Here is an 18,196-nt window from a genome sequence, read left to right on the forward strand (position 1 = left end):
CCATTCTGTGGGGTGTTTGTTCACTTTCTTGATGTTGTCCTTTGAAACACAAAACTTTTACATTTTGATGAAATCCAATTTATAATTTATTTTGTTTTTGTACTTGTACCATATGCAATGGAGATTTGTGGGTAGGAGTTTTATTGCAGAGTGCTGTTGGGAATAGCACATAAAAGGGAATGAGAGAAGCATGATTGGGCAGAGGGAGAACTGCAATTTAGTTGCAACAGAAGCCTCAGCCAATTCCACGGAAGCTCTGGAGCTGGGATAGCACTTCAGAGCTGTGAACTGAACATGGGGACCAGACTTTTGTAGCCCAAATCTAGTGCAGTCATTAGATGCAGGCACGAAGATGTCTAATCCTTCTAGTCAAGGGCAATACCTGGAGAGGAACTCAGCTGTGGGCTATCAGTAGACAACACTCTGAGCTGATTGAGGAAATGAGTGCCTGAAGGGGTGGGGGTGGGGGTGGCGTCTGGGCAGTGCACCATGCTGCTACTGTCAACACCCTGTGTTGCTTGGATCCAGTTTCTTTCTTTTCCTTTTCTTTCTTTTTCTTGATTTATTTTTTTTCTCCCCACTTCCTCATTTTTGTTGTTTGAGCTTGCTGTGTCTATTGTATGCTCATCTTCCTTTTTTCAGGAGGCACTGGAAACCAAATCCAGGACCTCCCAAGTGGGAGGGAGGCATCCAATTGCTTGAGCCACGTCTGCTTCCTGCTTTGTTGTGTCTCTCATTATGTTTTCTTCCTTGTGTCTCTTGTTGTGTTAGCTAGTTGTGCCAGCTTGCTCCACTTCTCCAGGAGGCACCTGGAACCAAACCTGGGGCCTCTTATGTGGAAGCTCAATCTTTTGAGCCACAGCTGCTTCCTCTACTTACTTTATATAGTAAATTCACCCCACCTGGATTCCCACTTCTCCATGATACTGGTTGACTTGTTTTCTGGGGAAATTAACAAAAAGAAGGCTGGTAGGATACACTGCGGCTAGTCTTGAGACCACACCTGATTCTTATTGTCACATTTTCTCCTACCCATTGTAGCGCTGTAGCCCTTCTGATGGTCTAGGAGGATTACCTGGTGCAGTGACCCAGACTTTTCATCCCTGCGTGAGGCCCTGATCATGGTGCCCTTTACAGGTTATGGCTACTGCACTTGCCCTTTTACCATCAAAATTCAGCAGGATTTACCAAGAGGTGTCTTAGTGGATTAAAGGGTACCCCACGTCCTGCTGATGATTGGAATCAGTTACCCCTAATAGTATAATGTATCCTTTTTTTCATACTGATCTCTCTGGAGGAGTCTGAAGTGACCTGGAAGTCAGCTATAGTTTAGGGTATAATGGCATTTTTACTCCTTCCTCTTTGGGGTATATTCCCTCTCTGGAAATCACAGATACACAGAGCTTAATGTTTTAGGGGCAGGAAGCATAAATTCCCTAACTGGGTCATTGAGAGTGTTAGTAAGTGGGACAATTCCTATTTCTACTCCTTTAGTTCTCAGATCCATGTATTCCACAAATTGGGGACCCATCATTGGCTTAAAACTGTTTACCATGTCCTTGAAAATGCTGCCTTATCTAAGCTATTGTCTTCAAGCTGGCACCTCAGGGGTGCCTTCAAAAGGCTCTCCTATTGCTCTATCAGGTTGATGGCTTCCCATAGTCATGTACCCACTGCTGCGTTTCCTTTCCTAAGGATGGAAAATCATGCATTTGCCAGATCTGTACCTGAGGCTGTGGCAATCTCCTCTAGCCAAGATACCGCACTTGTCATCGCAGCTTCAATAGGAGCTACTGCTGGGCGAAATTTGCCGTTACCTACTGTCGTTCAGTGGGGTCCACCTAATTTTCGTAAGGGCCGCTGTTGGTGAATTCACTTGTGATAGGATGGGAGCCACAAACTCTTCGTTCTTTGGGTGTTGAAGTGTGGCACTCCCTGCCTTTAATCCCAGGATGAGTTGCTGTTTCGACTTGGTCTTGGCTGGTTTCAGAGGTTTCCATTTGGCTTTCCCTCCTATCAGTACTCCACCAGCACGAGTGACGGGCTTCTCACTGCTGGAGAGCTGACAGGTGAGTCTAAAATCCCATTTTAGAATCTGCTTCCCAGCACCACTCCTGGCACCGACTCCTACAGCTCAGCTTCTCTGGAACATGGACTGAGATAATGATTCGTGTGTAGATTTGTTGGAGAGCATTCCCAAGAACAGCATGGCTAAGGGAAAGAGAGAAACAGGATTGGACGGAGGGAGACGTTGTAGGAGTGATGTCGGTACACCAGAGGTCTCCACTGACCCCGGTGGGAGCCCTGGAGCTGGAATGACCCTTGAGAGTTACCCTTTATTTGGGCAAAGCTTTTGTATACCTGCCATAAGCAAGTCATTGGAAGGAAAAGGGGCATAACCTTGGGCAGGGCAGCCCTCTTTGGACAAGCAATGCCTGGAGAGAGGCTCAGCTATGAGCTATTAGCATGTGATGCTTGTGCAGGTGGGGAAATCGGTACCTGGGATCTGGAAGGATCTGGGCAGTGCACCCCAGCATTCACTTCAACCCAGATATCCAGTTGCTCCAGCACCATTTATTGAAAAGAGTTTCCTTTTCCAACTTAATTGCCTTAGTCAATATATGTATGTTTACTTGTGAATTCTATGTATTTTTTTTATCCCAATTCTTTTTTCCTCTTCCCCTCCCCCACCCTGCTGTTTTTCTTGTCTGTGTCCACTTGCTGTGTGATCTTCTGTATCTGTTTCTCTTTTTGTCTTCTCTTCCTGTCTTTCTCCTCTAGTATTCACAGGGATTCAAGCCTGGGGACCTCTGGTGTGGAGAGAGGGCTCCCTGTCAATTGCACCACCTCAGTTCCTGGTCCCTGCTGTGTTTCATCTTGATTCTCCTCTTTGTCTCTCTTTTGCTGCATCATCATCTTGCTGCATGACTCACTTGCGCTGGCACGGGTTCACTGGGCGGGCACATGGCTTGCTGCGCAGGCATTCAGCTCGCCGTGCAGGCACTGGCTTGCAGTGTGAGCACTGGTTCACCACGTGGGCACTCATGCAGGCTCTTGGCTCACTGTGCAGGCACTTAGCTTGCCAGTGGGCACTCAGCTTGCTGCGCAGGCACCTGGCTCAGCATGTGTATGCTTGACTCACCATATGGGCATTCGTGGGCACTTGGCTTGCCACGTGGGCACTTGGCTCGCCACGTGGGCACCCACATGGACACTCAGTTCACTGCCTGAGCACTTGGCTCACCACGTGGACACTTGGCTCACCATGCAGACACTCAGCTTGCCATGTGGGCATTCACATGGGCACTCAGCTTGCCATGCAAGCCTTCGGCTCACCACGCGGGCATTCTGCTCACCACACAGGTACTGGCTCACCGTGCGGGCCTGCTTTCTCTTCTTTTTCACCAGGAGGACCCACAGATTGAACCCAGGTCCTCCCATATGGTAGGCAGAGGCCTTATCAATTGAACCACATCTACTTCCCTCTTATATATTTTAAATGACGGAAGATGAATGCTCAGATTCTCAGGCCAAATTAAAAGAATTGGGTAGGTTTGTGCTACCTTTGAGCTGATTATGTGTGTACCTTGCCTATCCTCTTTCCGCTACATCGTAGCTCAGATACCACCAATCAAGGGAAATTCTTATGTTTCTGAAAGGAAGAGAAGTAGTGGATTGATGATTCCCTCACTCTAGCTCTCTCTTCATGAGGAACATGATGCCGAACGCTCGTCAGAGAAACCTGATAATGTAACTACTATTTTCCCTAACATAACCCCTCTTCCCGTTGGACCAAGGTTCTAGAACTGAGTTCTGGGACAGCTCTTAGGCCCATGGCAAAGAACAAAGTTCTGTCTTGTTCCCTAAGATTAAGGCCTTTCTTTCCAACCCATATGGTATTTCTTTGTAGGAGGAAGGGAAAGCATTTTTTCCTTGCAATGAGGTGAGAACCTGTCAGATGGAGCCAATGAAAGCAGTTAAAGAAAGGACACATTTGAGATACTGGTCAGAGCTCCAAATGCATGGAGAACAGTTGAGGCCATATGACACAATATCCCATTAATTGTGGAAGTTCACATTAATGAGTGACCTTCTCACCTCTCCTCTCATTCTCTCTTCCAGACTAAGAGAGGATCTGGCTCCTGGAGCTCTTACTCCCGCCTATTTCCTCTTCCTCTGGCATATTCAGTATTCTATTCACAAGGCTCTTCTATTCACAAGGCTTTCCTCCACCCCTGCCTTTCTCCATGCTGCCTTTTAATGCCCCCCAACCCCAGAAATCTTGGTTTATTAAAGAAAAGCCAAAGTGTGCTGTGATGGGCCTGAGGTGGATTTCCTCAATCAGCTCCATCCGCCTTATAATTATCATCAGCTCCTCTTGGATTCTGGTATTATATTTTGTCAGTTCTAGGTTTTGTGGGTGCTGTGAATGTTCATTTCTTTTTGTGTCCTGTGTTTAGTCCTCTTGGAAAGGAAAGAGTGTTCACCCCCACATTTGATTCCAGTCTTCCACATGGGTCCCCATTTCCTTGCTGTCTTCCAGATATTGTAACTATACTAGGTCCTGATTTCTTCTGGTAGAGAGCAGTACCCCAGAAGAGCAGGGCTGTGTTTCGCTCACCGGAGTGACTCTCTGGTTTGTCTCTGGACCCAGATCTCCCACGAGCACTTACAGTTTTGTCAAGCCTTTGATGACAGACTTTAGGGCCAGAAGGATTTCCTTCTTCTTCTTCTCTCTCCTGTGGAATCTACTCTTGGGATCCTGCCTGCTCATTTAGAGCTAAGATATGGGTGCTCAAAATATCTGTTCAGAGGTAACATCTCTTCCAGGATAGCTTTTTCTATGGGAACAAAATCTGTCTCCCTGGCAAAGGGACAATATTCTCTAAGCTCATGCCACCCTCACTGGTGGCCCAGTGGACAGAGATATGAGAGTCAACAGAATAGCCGTCTGCCTATTTCACAGTCAGAACTCACTAGAGGTGGCCAAAAGGTTAAGAGGCACGATTTTGGGAAATACGGTCATTGGATTGAAGAAACTCTGGGAACTGTTTATAATTTTTTTTTTAATCTTTACTAGTCACACACCCTTCCCCACCCCCCCCCCCCACCCCCGCTGCTGTTCTTGCTGTCTGTGTCCATTTGCTGTGTGATCTTCCGTACCTATTTCTCTTTTTGTCTTCTCTAGGATTCACTGGGATTCAATCCTGGGGACTTCTGATGTGGAGAGAGGTTTCATGTCAATTGCACTGCCTCGTTCCTGGTCTCAGCTGTGCTTCACCTTGATTCTCCCCTTTGTCTCTCTTTTGTTGCATCATCATCTTGCTGTGTGACTCACTTGGGCAGGCACATACTTACCACGCAGGCACTCAGCTCACCGCGTAACACTCTGCTCACCAGGCAGGCACTCAACTCGCCATAAGGACACTGGCTTACCGTCAGGCATACTTTCTCTTCTTTTTCACCAGGAGGCCCCAGGGACTGAACCTGGGTCCTCCCATATGGTCGGCGGAGGCCTTATCACTTGAGCCACATCTGCTTCCCTGTAATTTTTTTCATGCCATAAATAATGCTATATCTTTCTTGCATATAAATTTTTGTCCATGTTTTGATTATTTCGTGGATCCTAGAAGCAGAGTTACTGAGTTTAAATGGCAGGAACATATTTTCTTGACTCTTTAACCACACTGGGAAGTGCTAGATTCTACAATCTGAGTCTGGATTAGGTTGGATAGGCCCAAATCAGGGCAGAAACCTGGGGATTCAGTTGTTGAAAGCTGTAGCTGAGGCTGTGAATGAGTAAAGTCCAATCTCTTCCCAGGTGAGAATGGAGAGCAAACCCCAGGAAGCGGACATCTTTGGCCATCCTGAGCTTCATCTCCAGGACTGCTAACCTAAGGGCACACACAGATGGGCCAGGGCTGGGCCCAGCAGGAGTGACTTCCCGGTGTTTTTGGACTTTTGTTTCTTGGCTCTGGCCCAGAGAGGTGTCAAGACCACCAGGTTCATGTGAGATAGCCTCTGTCAGCACGGTCCCCAGGAAGGGGAGAGCTCCTTGGCCCAGGAGGACACCGAATGCCATCTAGGGGCCTGTGGAGGGGTGGGAGGAGAGCCCAATGGCACACCAGCACTGCAGGGTGTGGACCACGTTTGCCTTGTTTCTTGCTGTCCTTCAGATTGGGGTGAGGCCTCCGGAAGGGCAGGATGCCTGAGAACTTGGGCCCCATGGAGTTGTTTCAGGCCACAGCATGTCTCTGAAGAAGCAGAAGCTTCGGGACACCATTGCACAGAGGCTGCCGTTGTAGGGTCACTTGTTTGCATAATGACAAAGTTGGGTGGGGAGGTGGTAGAAGAAAGAGGAGGAGGAGGGGGATAGGGAGGAGGGAAATTAGAAGGCTGACTCCCAAAAGGCGGGGAGGGGGCGGGATTCAATTTACTGTGGCTGTCTGGCTGAGTCCCCAGCCAGCTCACTAGCTTAAACCCCCTCCTCGCCCATAGGTTCTTAGTTTGTGCGGCAGCCGCTCCACATCTTGGTTTTCCTGAACCCCCTCCGGGAAGACAGCCTAAAGGCTGAAGATTTTGGAAGCAGGTTGCTGTGCATGTGCCAAACCTCAGCCCTCAGAAAGGCTATGATGGAGGGTGGCGCTCTAGCCTTCCAGCAGATAGCATCCTAGCACCTTGGCCAGTCTGTAACTGGGCCCTGTGGCCGGCTTGCCCCACTCCCTTGGTAGCGCCTCGCAAGGCTGGAAAACTAACTTCCCTAGAGGGACAGCATCTGTTTTTAAGAAGGTGTCCCAGAGCCCCCTGACCCGCGCAGACTAGGCGCTGTGCTTGCTCTGAGCTGGGTGTCTCTGCTCCTGGGAGCCAGGCAAGGGGCTGAGTGTGGTAAGGGCGGAGGTGAAAGACTATGCACCTCTTGGGCAGCTCCACCCTATCCCCAGGCTGTGCTGTGAGTGCCACCTGCTTGCTGTGCAGGTTCCTGGAGAAAGTGGTCGCCGGGCAGGTCCAGGAACCCAATGTCTTGGGGCTAATATTGGTTTCTCATCCCTTTTGGTGACGCTCAAATGAAACTGGGTTGGTTGAAAGAGGCAGGGGTCCCCCTGGGAGAGCTGAGGTCTGTGAACACTCCAGTAGGATCAGTGCTGGAGGCGGATGTTTGGAACTGAGCCCCTGGTTTGGTCCGCTGGGAGGGGCGGCCACAGACCGTGTCCCCGACTGGTCTGTGACTGGTATTGCAGTGTTGTGGGAAGCTTGCTCCTGGGGAAGGCTGACTGCATGTCAAGGGCAAGGGGCAGGACCAGCTGGCATAAGTCAAGTCCTGAGAGCCACTGACCCTGCCTGGGTTGGGTTTCTTCAAGCAAGCTTCAGTCATGGTTCAGGTACATGCGATCTATTGAGAGAATGCCCTTCAGGAAGAACTTGGAAGTGAAGGAAGCAGAACAGGCAAGGGGACCAAGATGAGCAAGATTGTGGTTTCAGGAAGAGGCTAGTCATGGCCTGATCCACAGAGGAAGTTCTAGAGCAACCCACACTGCACAGTTTTCACTTTACAACAAGGTGGCAGTTCCTTTGTACTGGTGTCAGTGAGTCATTGACTTAGGCACCCCTCTAAGGTGAGGATAGTGGAGTTAATTTACCTGGGCAGGCAGCTCCATACACCAAGGGCAATTTTCTGGAGAAGAGGGAACTGTGAGCCTAGAGCAGATGACAGTCTCAGTGGTTAGGGACGGGGTGTGCTGGTCTGGTAAAGGGGATCTGGTGGGCCCAAGGCCATGAAGATCACCAAAAGACAAAAAACAAACAACCCACCCAAAACCTTACTGTGTGGTTGAAGCATAAGAGTGAGGGGAGAATGTCTCACAAACAGGCTGGAGGACCAGACTTGGCCCATGGGCTGTAATTTGTCAACCTTTGCGTTAAAAGATAACATTAATAAAGTGAAGAGACAAACTCAGATGGGATAAAAATATTTAAAATGCACATAAGCTTGTATAAACTTTATATACATTATATTAACACCATAGACAGTAACACCTACAAATCACTGAGAACAAAATTAACAACTTATTAGAAAAATTGGGATAAGGCAATTTCACAGAAGAGGAAAACCTGAGTGGTCACTACACATTTGAAAAGATGCTCAAATCTCACCTGCCATCAAGGAATTGCAAATTAAAAAACAAGATATCTTGCCAAATACTGACCAAATTTTAAAAAGCCAAGTATGGTAAGTATAGTAGGTACTTTCTTATATAAATGGTGGTAGTCCAAATTGGAACACTTTTGAGAACAATTTGGAAATATTTGGTGAAGTTTGAAGATATTCATATCATACCCTTAGACACTGGGTATTTCCTCTTCTAACCAAATACCTTAGGAAAATTTTGCACATGTATATAAAGAAACACATTTGAGAATATATTTTTTTACAATTTGGTTTATAATAATGCTAAACTGGAAACAACCTAAATGTCCATAGACAGAATGAATACATTGTGGTATATTTGTACAGTTTAATACTATGCAACCAAGTAAAGAGAATGAGCTAGAGCTCTAGGTTTCAATATGAATAAATGTTGAAGCGATACAGTTGAGCAATACAAGCGCATTTCAGCATGATCTTTTATAATTTATATAATGGTTGAAAACCAGCAAAACAATACTATGTGTTTTTTATGATACTTACATATGTAGCAATTATACAAAAACCTATGTGGGATGAAAATTGTCACTGGAGTGATTGAACCTTTCTGGGAAAAGGGCTTCTTTGTCCATTGTAGCAAGGTCAAGAAGGAGAAAAATGTCACAAATGTCCCCAACTTTGAAGTTTTGGAGATGGGAAGATGAGAGCATTTGGGTCTGATGGCTTCTGTTTTTTTTTTAATGGCGTATGAAGCAAGGTGAGCAGCTAAGAGTGAGGGTAAAGGAGGAAAGGGAAGGCGTTGAGGTGTCCTCTTGGGGGTGGGAAAGAAGCCCACTAGAGAAGAACCTCACATTTTGAGCTGTGTGATTGTTAATCTAATGAGGACTGTAAAGTTGCCAGTGTGGTTTTCTCCAACAACGGCCGTGTAGCTGGGGTCAAGTAAGGCGGCTTGTGGGCTCGTCCAGGAATGGGGATTTGTCAGAAGAGGCAAATTGAGGGGGTTGAGGGAATCTGGGTGAGGATGTTGGAATCAAGACTGGACAAGGGAAGGGAGCCAGGAGGGGCTAGTGGACAGTGAAAGCTTGGAGTTATGGGTTGGTCATCTCCTTTCGGGTCAAAGAGTTGAGCTAGAGATGGCCCTGAGCAAGTGGCCTGGAAGGAGGTGAGACAGTGGCTGGAGGATGGAGGTCTGACGTCAAGACTGGTGCAGTCCTTCACTTAATGACCACACTTCTGAAAGTCGTCGGTGGTTTGGCAGAATGTGAAGCTGCTGGCGGGGAAGGGAGGGGCGGGTGCATCTGGAAGGTGTGTCATTGCCCTGTTTCTCATTTGACTTTTTATAAAAGCATGCTGCCCAGGTCATTTACACTGTAATTTTATAATTAACGAAGAGAGGAATGGAGCGTTCTTTCTCTCAGGTAATTTACAAATAACAAAAGAAAATGCACACTGTTCTCCCTTAAAAAAGGTTTACACTTCCCAAAATAAACATCTCATTCAAAAAAAGCATTTAGGTCAACTGATTTATGGTATAATAAATAGAACTCTCAGGTACACAGGTATAATGAACAAATATGAATTCCTTATCACTTAGTGTTGTGTTAAGATGCCTGAAATCTATAAAACGGTTACTTTAGAGTGACTAACTTTCCAGTTCAGTGTGCTAAAAATAGTAACGTGCCCTATTTCTAATGAATGCATTTCAATGTACCAGCAAATGAATCTGTCACCACCAGAAAAATCTCAAGTGCCTGTCTTTTACATCCAGCATTAACTGTCCTATTAGGCACTTATTGATATTACCATTTTAATATGCCTGCATTAATATAAAATTTCTTTAAAAGAAAAGCAAACTCTTTACTTTTCTAAAGCTTTTTTTGGTAAATTTCTTGACTTTTCATTATGATTTAAACATATACCCAGGATCCAGCTTCGTCACACTGATGAATAATGGGCAGGCGTGCTACATCTACCCCCTCAGCCACCCCCACCTCAGGCCCTCAGGATGATCTGAGAACAAATCCCAGACGTCAGTCATATCATTTCATCTGTAAATACTTCAGTATATATCCCTAACAGATGTGGATTCTTTTTTTTTTTCTTCTTCAAACCATAACTAAAATGTCATGATCGGCTCTGAAAAACAAACCTGTAATTTTTTCCATGTTACCTATTCAGTCAGAATTGAAATCTAATTGTCGAATAATTCGAAATAAGTTTCCAGATATTGAATTTGGTTGATACAATCTCACACGCTCTCTGCCCCACGACCCTCTTTGTTGTCTTGGTTTATTTGTAGAAGCATCTGGGTCGGCTGTTTGGATTTTGCTGATTGAGTTCCATTTATTAGAGTCAAGTTTGAGGTCTCAGTAAGAACACGTAGTAAGTCTGACCTCTTTCCTTGGTTTCTCAGGGCTGCCGTACCCATGTACCACAAACTGCATGCAGAAGTGTATCCTGTCACAGCTCTGGAGGTGGGAAGTCTGAAATGACGGCGAAGGCAGGGCCGAGCTCCTGCGGACACTGCAGGGGAGAAACCTTGCCGCGTCCAGCTTCTGGCTACCAGCTGTCCTTGGTTTGCAGCTGCATCACTCCGGTCTCCGCCTCCTGGTCTCCACGTGGCCTCCTGGCATTTTTCTCTCTGTCTCTTCCCCCTTTATAAGAACACCAGTCATATTGGCTTAAGGCCCTTCTAATCCAGCATGGCCTCGTTTTAACGGATTCCATTTGCAATGTCCCTGTTTCCAAATCAGGTACATTCGCAGGTACCAGCGGTTAAGCCTTCAACTTATCTTTTTGGCGAACACAATTCAACCCATAACCACACAGTTTGATCTAAGAAGGTCTCCGTTCCTTCCCTGCTCCCCTCCCTCCCTTCCTCCCTGTTTAAAAGTTAAAATAGAGGGGTCATGAGTGAGAAATCTCCTGGGTGAGAACAAGAGCACAGATAGATGCTGTAGCATTTGATTGTCCTGACAGCAAGTCTGGATAAAACTTGAAGAATAAGAATGAACATCCATCGTCTTCTTATACTATGCTGTGTTAAATTGTCTAATTTAAATCTCTCACCTCCTCTCTAAAGTAGGCACTATTATCTCCAATTTACAGATCTGGGAATTGAGGCACAGAGAGGTTAAGTAATTTACAGGAAGGTCACAGATCTAGGAAGAGGAGGGCTCGGGGATCTCTCCTCTGTCCTCCAGCAGCAGCTGATTGGATCTTAGAGGCCAGCCCAAGAGGCAAACAGAAGAAAAATTTCCTTGGAAGAAGCAGCTCATTTCCTAAGCAGGATTGCTAAATTGTTGCTTCTTTTGGCTTGGCAGGAGAAGAGTGCCTCCAGGCTGGGGGAATAGAGCCCTCCCCCACGGCCTCTGGGCTCCAGAGGCTCCCAGTCTGCTTGAGGGTGAGCCTGTCAAAGAGATACTTGCCCAGCCGTGCCTGCGGGCCAGCAAGCTTGCCGAGGCTGGTCAGGTGGTCGCCTGTCTTCTTGATCAGTTTCACCTCCCCATCGAGGAAGAGGAAATGGTTCTCCAGGAAGTCACAGACAAGGGCGTCTGTGTTGGCCGATCCCAGGGCATGCAGATCCAAAAGGGCCTGGTTCAGGGACTTCCCCAGGACCAGGGCAGCCTCCATGGCATCCAGGGTATTACCCCACTCATCCCGGGAAGGCTTCTGCATGTCCTGGAAGAGGGCGCGGCCGCCACGCTGGTTTTGCATGTTCAAGAGATGCTCGGTGCCCTCGCGCTTCTCCTTCGCCAACTCGCGGAAGAAGTGGTCCATGCCCTTCAGGGCCACATCGTCGCGGTGGAAGTAGTAGCCCTGAGAGAGGTAGGTGTAGGAGGCCTGCAGCTGCGGGTGACCAGGCAGTTCACAGAGGCCTCCATGTCGACGGAATAATGCTGACGGATCTGGGAGTTCGTGGTTGGTTGACAATGAGGAGCTAACCACAAAAAAGCGGGGTTAACTGGACCCGGCAGCGGGGGATGGCCCAGCGGGGGATGGCCGGAGGTTGCAACTGGAGAAGCAGGTGCAAGGTGGTCGACGCCGAGGGTGTGGGGAAGAGGCCCCGGGTCTGTTCCGTTCAAACACTGTCGAAGCAAGAGACAGATCCGTGGGACCGCCAGGCGCACTGTCTCTCCTTTTCTTGATTAAACATCTACTGATGTGGGCTATGGGTGGGAGGCTCATTGTCTCTTAATAGATAACCCAAGCTGTCTGTGACTTGTGGGTGTGGGACAATAAGAGGCTACAGTCCTGCCCTTGGTAACCGTGGCAGCGACTCCAGTCCCAGGAAACGGTTTAACAATGCAAAGTCTATAAACTTTAAGTATTCAGGCAAAATGTAGACCAAATGGGCTAGAGGCTTATCTGGAATGTGTGAAGTCCATGCTGGGGGCTTACCTAGGATGTGGAAGATATATACTAATTCAAGCCTATTGAGAACTGAGACAAAAGGACCATTTGGCCTTTCTTCTCTGTATAAAAGGGACTCAGGAGTCTTGTTCGGGGCTCGGGATTGAAACAGAAAGCTCCTGAGTCCGGCCGGCCGGCAATAAACCATTTTTCCCTCTCAAAATCATTCCTGAGTCCTGGCGCCTCTATACGCAAATAATTGAACCTCTCTCAAATTCTACAACACTACAATGCATGAACTCAAAGTGACTTAAATTCTGCTCTCAACCAGGGATCTTATAATTTCATTGTCAAAACCAGGGATTCAGCACAAGAAAGGTGCTTCCTGGGGAATGAGTGGGTCCCACCAGTGGGAAAAGGGGAGCTCTGAGGCTCTCCCTACAGGTGTCCTTGTGGTTTCCCAGCAATGAAGATCTAGGCTTTGCTCACACCTAGTGGCAAACAAGGGTGAAAAAGTCAAATTCCTATTGCAGAAAAAAAAATTAGTAAAATATGTTGTAAAGGGGGAGGTGGTTTAGAACTAGGACTGAGAGCGTGGGCTTTGGAGTCAGGCCGATTATCAAGTCGAGGCCTTGGCTTGAAGGTGACGTTGGCTGAGGTAGTGCTAGAACGCTGTGCCTGTTTCCTCCCATCTGTGAAAGGACCGTAATGAAGACCACCTCATGATGTCGTGACCATGGAAGAGATCACGTGTATGAGGCACTTACCAAGTGCCTGTAGGAAAAAAGCACTGGGCCGTCTTTTCTTATTCTTTGCTTGCTCTTTGCCTTAGTGGTAATTATTGTTAACAGGGTGTGGTCAGGGCAGGCCTCCTGGAGGTGATGAGATCTCAGGAGGACTGAAGGCGGTGAGGAGTTAGCTATCTGGGAGAAAAACATTCCAGAAAGAGGAAACAGCTGGAGCAGAAGCCTCGAGGTCCCTCTCACACTGCTGTTTTCTTTCCCTTGCTTCTAAGCGCCACCCGAGGGTGTAAGCGCCCCTGCAGGGCTCTGCTGCACCTCCAGAACAGCCTGGCACCGTCCCAGCAGGTGCCCCAGCCCAGTGTAATATTTAAATACATCGATATTGAACCCTAGAGGGATTGGGGCTAACACCACTCTTCTCTTTGGCATGGCTCTGAAAAGTAGCAGATGAGGTGGGCCTTGGAGCCTGACCAAATCCCCTCATTCAAGACTGGTCTACTGGGGCCATTTTTGAGAGACCCCCAAATCAGGGACCACTTCTCCCCTCCTCTGACCTGACACTTCTGATTAGGACTTATCCCAGGGCCCAAATCCCTGCTCAGCTGTCCCTAAAGCAGTTTTGTGAAGTTTCTGGAAATTGTTTCAGCTGGCAAAAAAAAGAAGACAAGGGTCAAAGAGACAGGGCACACAGAAATTTCTCCAAACACCAGGGCCTGGCTGCCTCTGGATGTTGTGAGGATCGGGAGTGGGCTGATGGAATCTGCTGCTGCTTCTATGGCAGTGTGAAGGGCTCACTTCTGGTTTCTACTCCTGGCTCCTGCAGCCAGCCTCAGTTTCCTTTCTGGGAAGGTGTGGGTGGACCCAGGTCAAGTAGTCTTTCCACCCCCCATGGAGACTGGCAGACCTCAGACTTGCAGCCCTATCTGCAGGGCCAGTGGGCGTCCACAGGAATGGATTAAGTTTAAGCACGTTTTTCTGGGGTGAGGAGCTCCAAATCAACTGAGTCTTCATTTCCGTGCTCAGAAGATTGGACTTGATTATGCAGGCAGGAGGGCCATTGAGGATTTCTGAGTAGTGAAATGAAACATGCATGTTTTTGGTTTAAAAATACAATTCTAGCAGCTGTGAGTAGAGGTTGGAAGGGATGCTTTTTTAGGGCTGGTAAATTTGGATACATTTGAAAGCTTTGTCAGAAATGCCATTTTATGATGTGTTTTCAAAGAAGAGGGGAGGGCAGAGGGAGGGATTAAGACGTTCACAGTAATTCTGAGGTTTCTAGCTTCTCTGCCCTTGGGTGTGCAACTGACAAAGGTGGCGAGAGGAAGGACCTGTTGGACAGTGCGAAGTCCTGCTGTCGTGAGATGGCTGCGTGATTTTTTGTTGGGAATTCCCGGTAGACAGGGGAAACCATCATTCTGGAGCTCAGGAGGGCAGGACTGCAGATAGAGGTCAAGGTTCTGCACTGTGTGGTCCTCTCACCTTGACCAAGTAGGGGGAAGCTGTCACGAGGGTCACAGTGCCTGGGGCCAGAGGGCAGAAGAAAATCACAAAGGAGGGAAACGGACTTTGGCCCAGTGGTTAGGGCGTCCGTCTACCACATGGGAGGCCCGCGGTTCAAGCCCCGGGCCTCCTTGACCCGTGTGGAGCTGGCCCATGCGCAGTGCTGATGCGCGCAAGGAGTGACGCGCCACGCAGGGTGTCCCCCGCGTAGGGGAGCCCCACGCGCAAGGAGTGCACCCATAAGGAGAGCCGCCCAGTGCGAAGGAGGGAGCAGCCTGCCCAGGAATGGCGCCACCCACACTTCCCGTGCCGCTGCCGACAACAGAAGCGGACAAAGAAACAAGAAACAAGACGCAGCAAAAAGACACAGAAAACAGACAACCGGGGGAGGGGAGGGGAAATAAATAAATAAAAATAAATCTTTAAAAAAAAAAAAAAAAAAAGAAAATCACAAAGGAGGGGCCTGCCAGGGTCAGCCAGGAGCCATGGCCTAGAGGGGGCCAGAGCACGGAGGCCTGGGGTGGACACCAGAGCTTGCGCTTGATCCCGAAAGGCAGAAGGGATGCGCTGCTTTCCTTCTGATCCCGAAAGGCAGAAGGGATGCGCTGCTTTCCTTCTGTCTTCCCTGGCCAAGGGTTTAATAGATCTTACAAGCCATGGTTTGAAATTTCCACCTGGTCTTGTGTAGTGAAGCCACTGTCTAGTAAGAAGTAAAGCAGGCGAAATTAATTTTAATAATAAAATCTAATCCAATCTATCTGAAATATCATGTCAACATGTTCTTGATATTAAAAATATGAGTGAGCAAAAGAAAAAGCACAGGGCTCAGCATGGGGCCCTTTTCTTATTTCCGACAGGCTCAAGGACATAATTTAAAGAGGAGAGGGTATGAAGGGAAGGAATGAAACTGTTCTAACAATGACTAAAGGCGATTATCTAAGGGGCGGCCAATAGGCCAGCTTGTTGCCATATGGGAATGCAGGCCCAGTGCTGCCTACTCTTGGATTTTTCAAGGGAAGTAGAAATTTGGAGTTTAATTGGAAACCTCCAGGGTAAACAGAACAACAAGCTCGTCTGTGGGCTGGATGTGAATGTCATGTCTCCTGGAATTAGTACATGTTCTGGACGACATGCATCCAATCCAATCACTTGCCAGGACCACCGATGCCTACACAGGCAGGTGTGCAGGGCCCGCTGGGGGTGGGGGCTGTGCGAGGTGGTGGGCGAGGAGGGGGCAGGTCTGCTCTGGCCCAAGTGGCCACAGACCGCTTCTCCTCCAGTCCTCTGCTCTCGTGCATGAGCAAAGCCAAAGGCTGTCAGATATGGTCATACTCGTGGACCCTCTGGGGTGACTTTGGAACCAGTAACTGCCTTAGCGGATGTCCTGCTGCTTGGAGAGGGTGGATTCTATACAGAGACCCCCTCCTTCAGCAGAAATAAAAAAGGTGCTGTCAGAGCCCTGCCCTGATCGTGGCCTATTCCCTTTAACTGTGGCAAAGTACATGTAGATGTGTTCACATTTTCTGAGATGGTAGCTGGCTGGTGGGTTTGATACCTGCTCGGCCGGGTGCCTGGCGGTGGGGAGCGATGGTCTCTTGCAGTGTCCCCATGCGCAGGTGCCACAGGCTGGAGCCAGGAGCATGGCAAGGGAGTGCAAGATGCAGGTGAGTTCCCAAGAGTGGCAAGCAGGACAGGTGTGATTCTTTCTCAAATATACTGGAAATAGGTGTCGCTGGGGGCTCTCTGGTTCTCCAACTGGAGTGTGCTTAAAACTTGTCTCACTTCTGGAGTCTAATTCTATAGGCCCAGAAAGTATAAAGAACTTTACTGAGTATCTCAAGTGATTCTGACTCAGGTTTTACAGGGAGGGAAAACACACGTGGAACCAGGGCAGTGTGTATGATCTTTGACTTTTCAGATTCTGATCTGCAAGTTCCTCTTAGGTATAGGTTGTTAGTGCTCAAAGCAGAAATGTCCAGAGAGAACTGGGTACCTTAGGATTCCCCGTCCCCGCTTCTTCTCCTGACCTTCCTTTAGGAAAGAATAATATGCTTTTAAGAACTAAATGAAATAAGCTCCACTATTTTACTATTTTCTTCGTTAAGCCAGCATCTAAAGGTAAATTTTAATGCATTATGTTTAGTTCAAGAGATAAGATGAGGTTCAGTATCCTTAATGAGAGGATGTGAATCTGAACGTGAAAATGTGTGGATATATGTAAACTTACAACCAGGCCAGCTTTGTAGGTATTTGTAGGTGAAAAATAATTTTGGAGACTGTTCTAGATTTCTTCATGAAAGTAAAATGAGTAAAATTTATTTCCAAATTATTTCCCTATGGGTAGGAATCTTCTCTTGAGAGTGTGTTATGTAAAGCAAACCTACTTTTTGGTGAAGATGTTTTAGAAGGAAATTGTGACAAGGGTCATACAGATGGACCTATAGAGTTCTCTCATGGATTATCTCTTTCCCCCTTTCTCAGAAAGGCTGCCTGGTCATAGATTTTTTTCCCCAAAGGTAAGTGAATTCAGTTAGGTAGCAGCAAATGTAACCAAAATACCCATACGATTCTAATTGTTTATGGCAGCTTTCTTCCCAGAACTTGACACTATGGACCTTTGGGGCAGGGTAGTTCTTTCTTCTAAGGGTCTGACCTGGTCATTGTAGGCTGTTTAGCAGCAGCCCTGGCCCTTGCCTACTAGATGCCAGTAGCACTTCCTTCCCTTTCGGAGTTGCACAATGAAAAATGTTCCCATTGTCTTATGTCCCCTGGGGGGCAAAATCTCCCCTGATTCAGAAGACTGCACATGCAAGTATTTCTCTAAGAAAATGTTATAAGGCATTTTGTCAGTTCAACTACTTGATATTGAGTTTCTCTTAGACATTAGAATATAAAAGAATGAACATACTCCATTTTTGGAGCAGGTGCTGGTCTATATGCTCTTTTGTGGTGCTTTGGACATCCTGCTTTCATGTTCACGGCCTCATTTGAAATACCCTCAGCACCACTTTAGGGTGTGAGGGCCACAGAGGGGAGGGCGGGAGGCTCCCCTGGGCCTCTGGGCCCGCAGGACTGGTGAGCACTTGTGGGACAAGCCTGCCATACCTGAAATATGTCCAGCAGGGGTTTCTAAAGTGCATGTCTATATCTAGAATTGCTTAGATCTCCTTCAATACTTCACTCAATAATTACCAATACTTAGTATTTTATGAGACTTGGTCTTATTTAGGTACCACAATTCCCTATTTCTAGAAAGGCACATTTAATATAATCAAGTCTTTATCACATTTGCCAGAATACATTCTAAGTCTTAGATGAAAACAACACAACACACCTTTGTAGCCTAGTGTTGAGAAGAGGTTGCTCCAGGGTAGAACCACGTGTGTAACATTTACAGATGTGTCAAGCCTTTGTGGGTGTGCCAGGGAACTCAAAAACCATTAAACATATAAGGAAG

General features: G+C 47.4%; 1 pseudogene; it reads right to left on the reverse strand.

Annotated features, from left to right (window-relative positions):
• Positions 1-11,437: 11,437 nt before the first annotated feature.
• Positions 11,438-16,037, reverse strand: LOC101424771 (ferritin light chain pseudogene; annotated as a pseudogene).
• Between the last annotated feature and the right edge of the window lie 2,159 nt (positions 16,038-18,196).

Source organism: Dasypus novemcinctus, chromosome 5, assembly GCF_030445035.2.
Source record: "Dasypus novemcinctus isolate mDasNov1 chromosome 5, mDasNov1.1.hap2, whole genome shotgun sequence".
In the NCBI taxonomy this organism is placed as follows: Eukaryota; Metazoa; Chordata; class Mammalia; order Cingulata; family Dasypodidae; genus Dasypus; species Dasypus novemcinctus.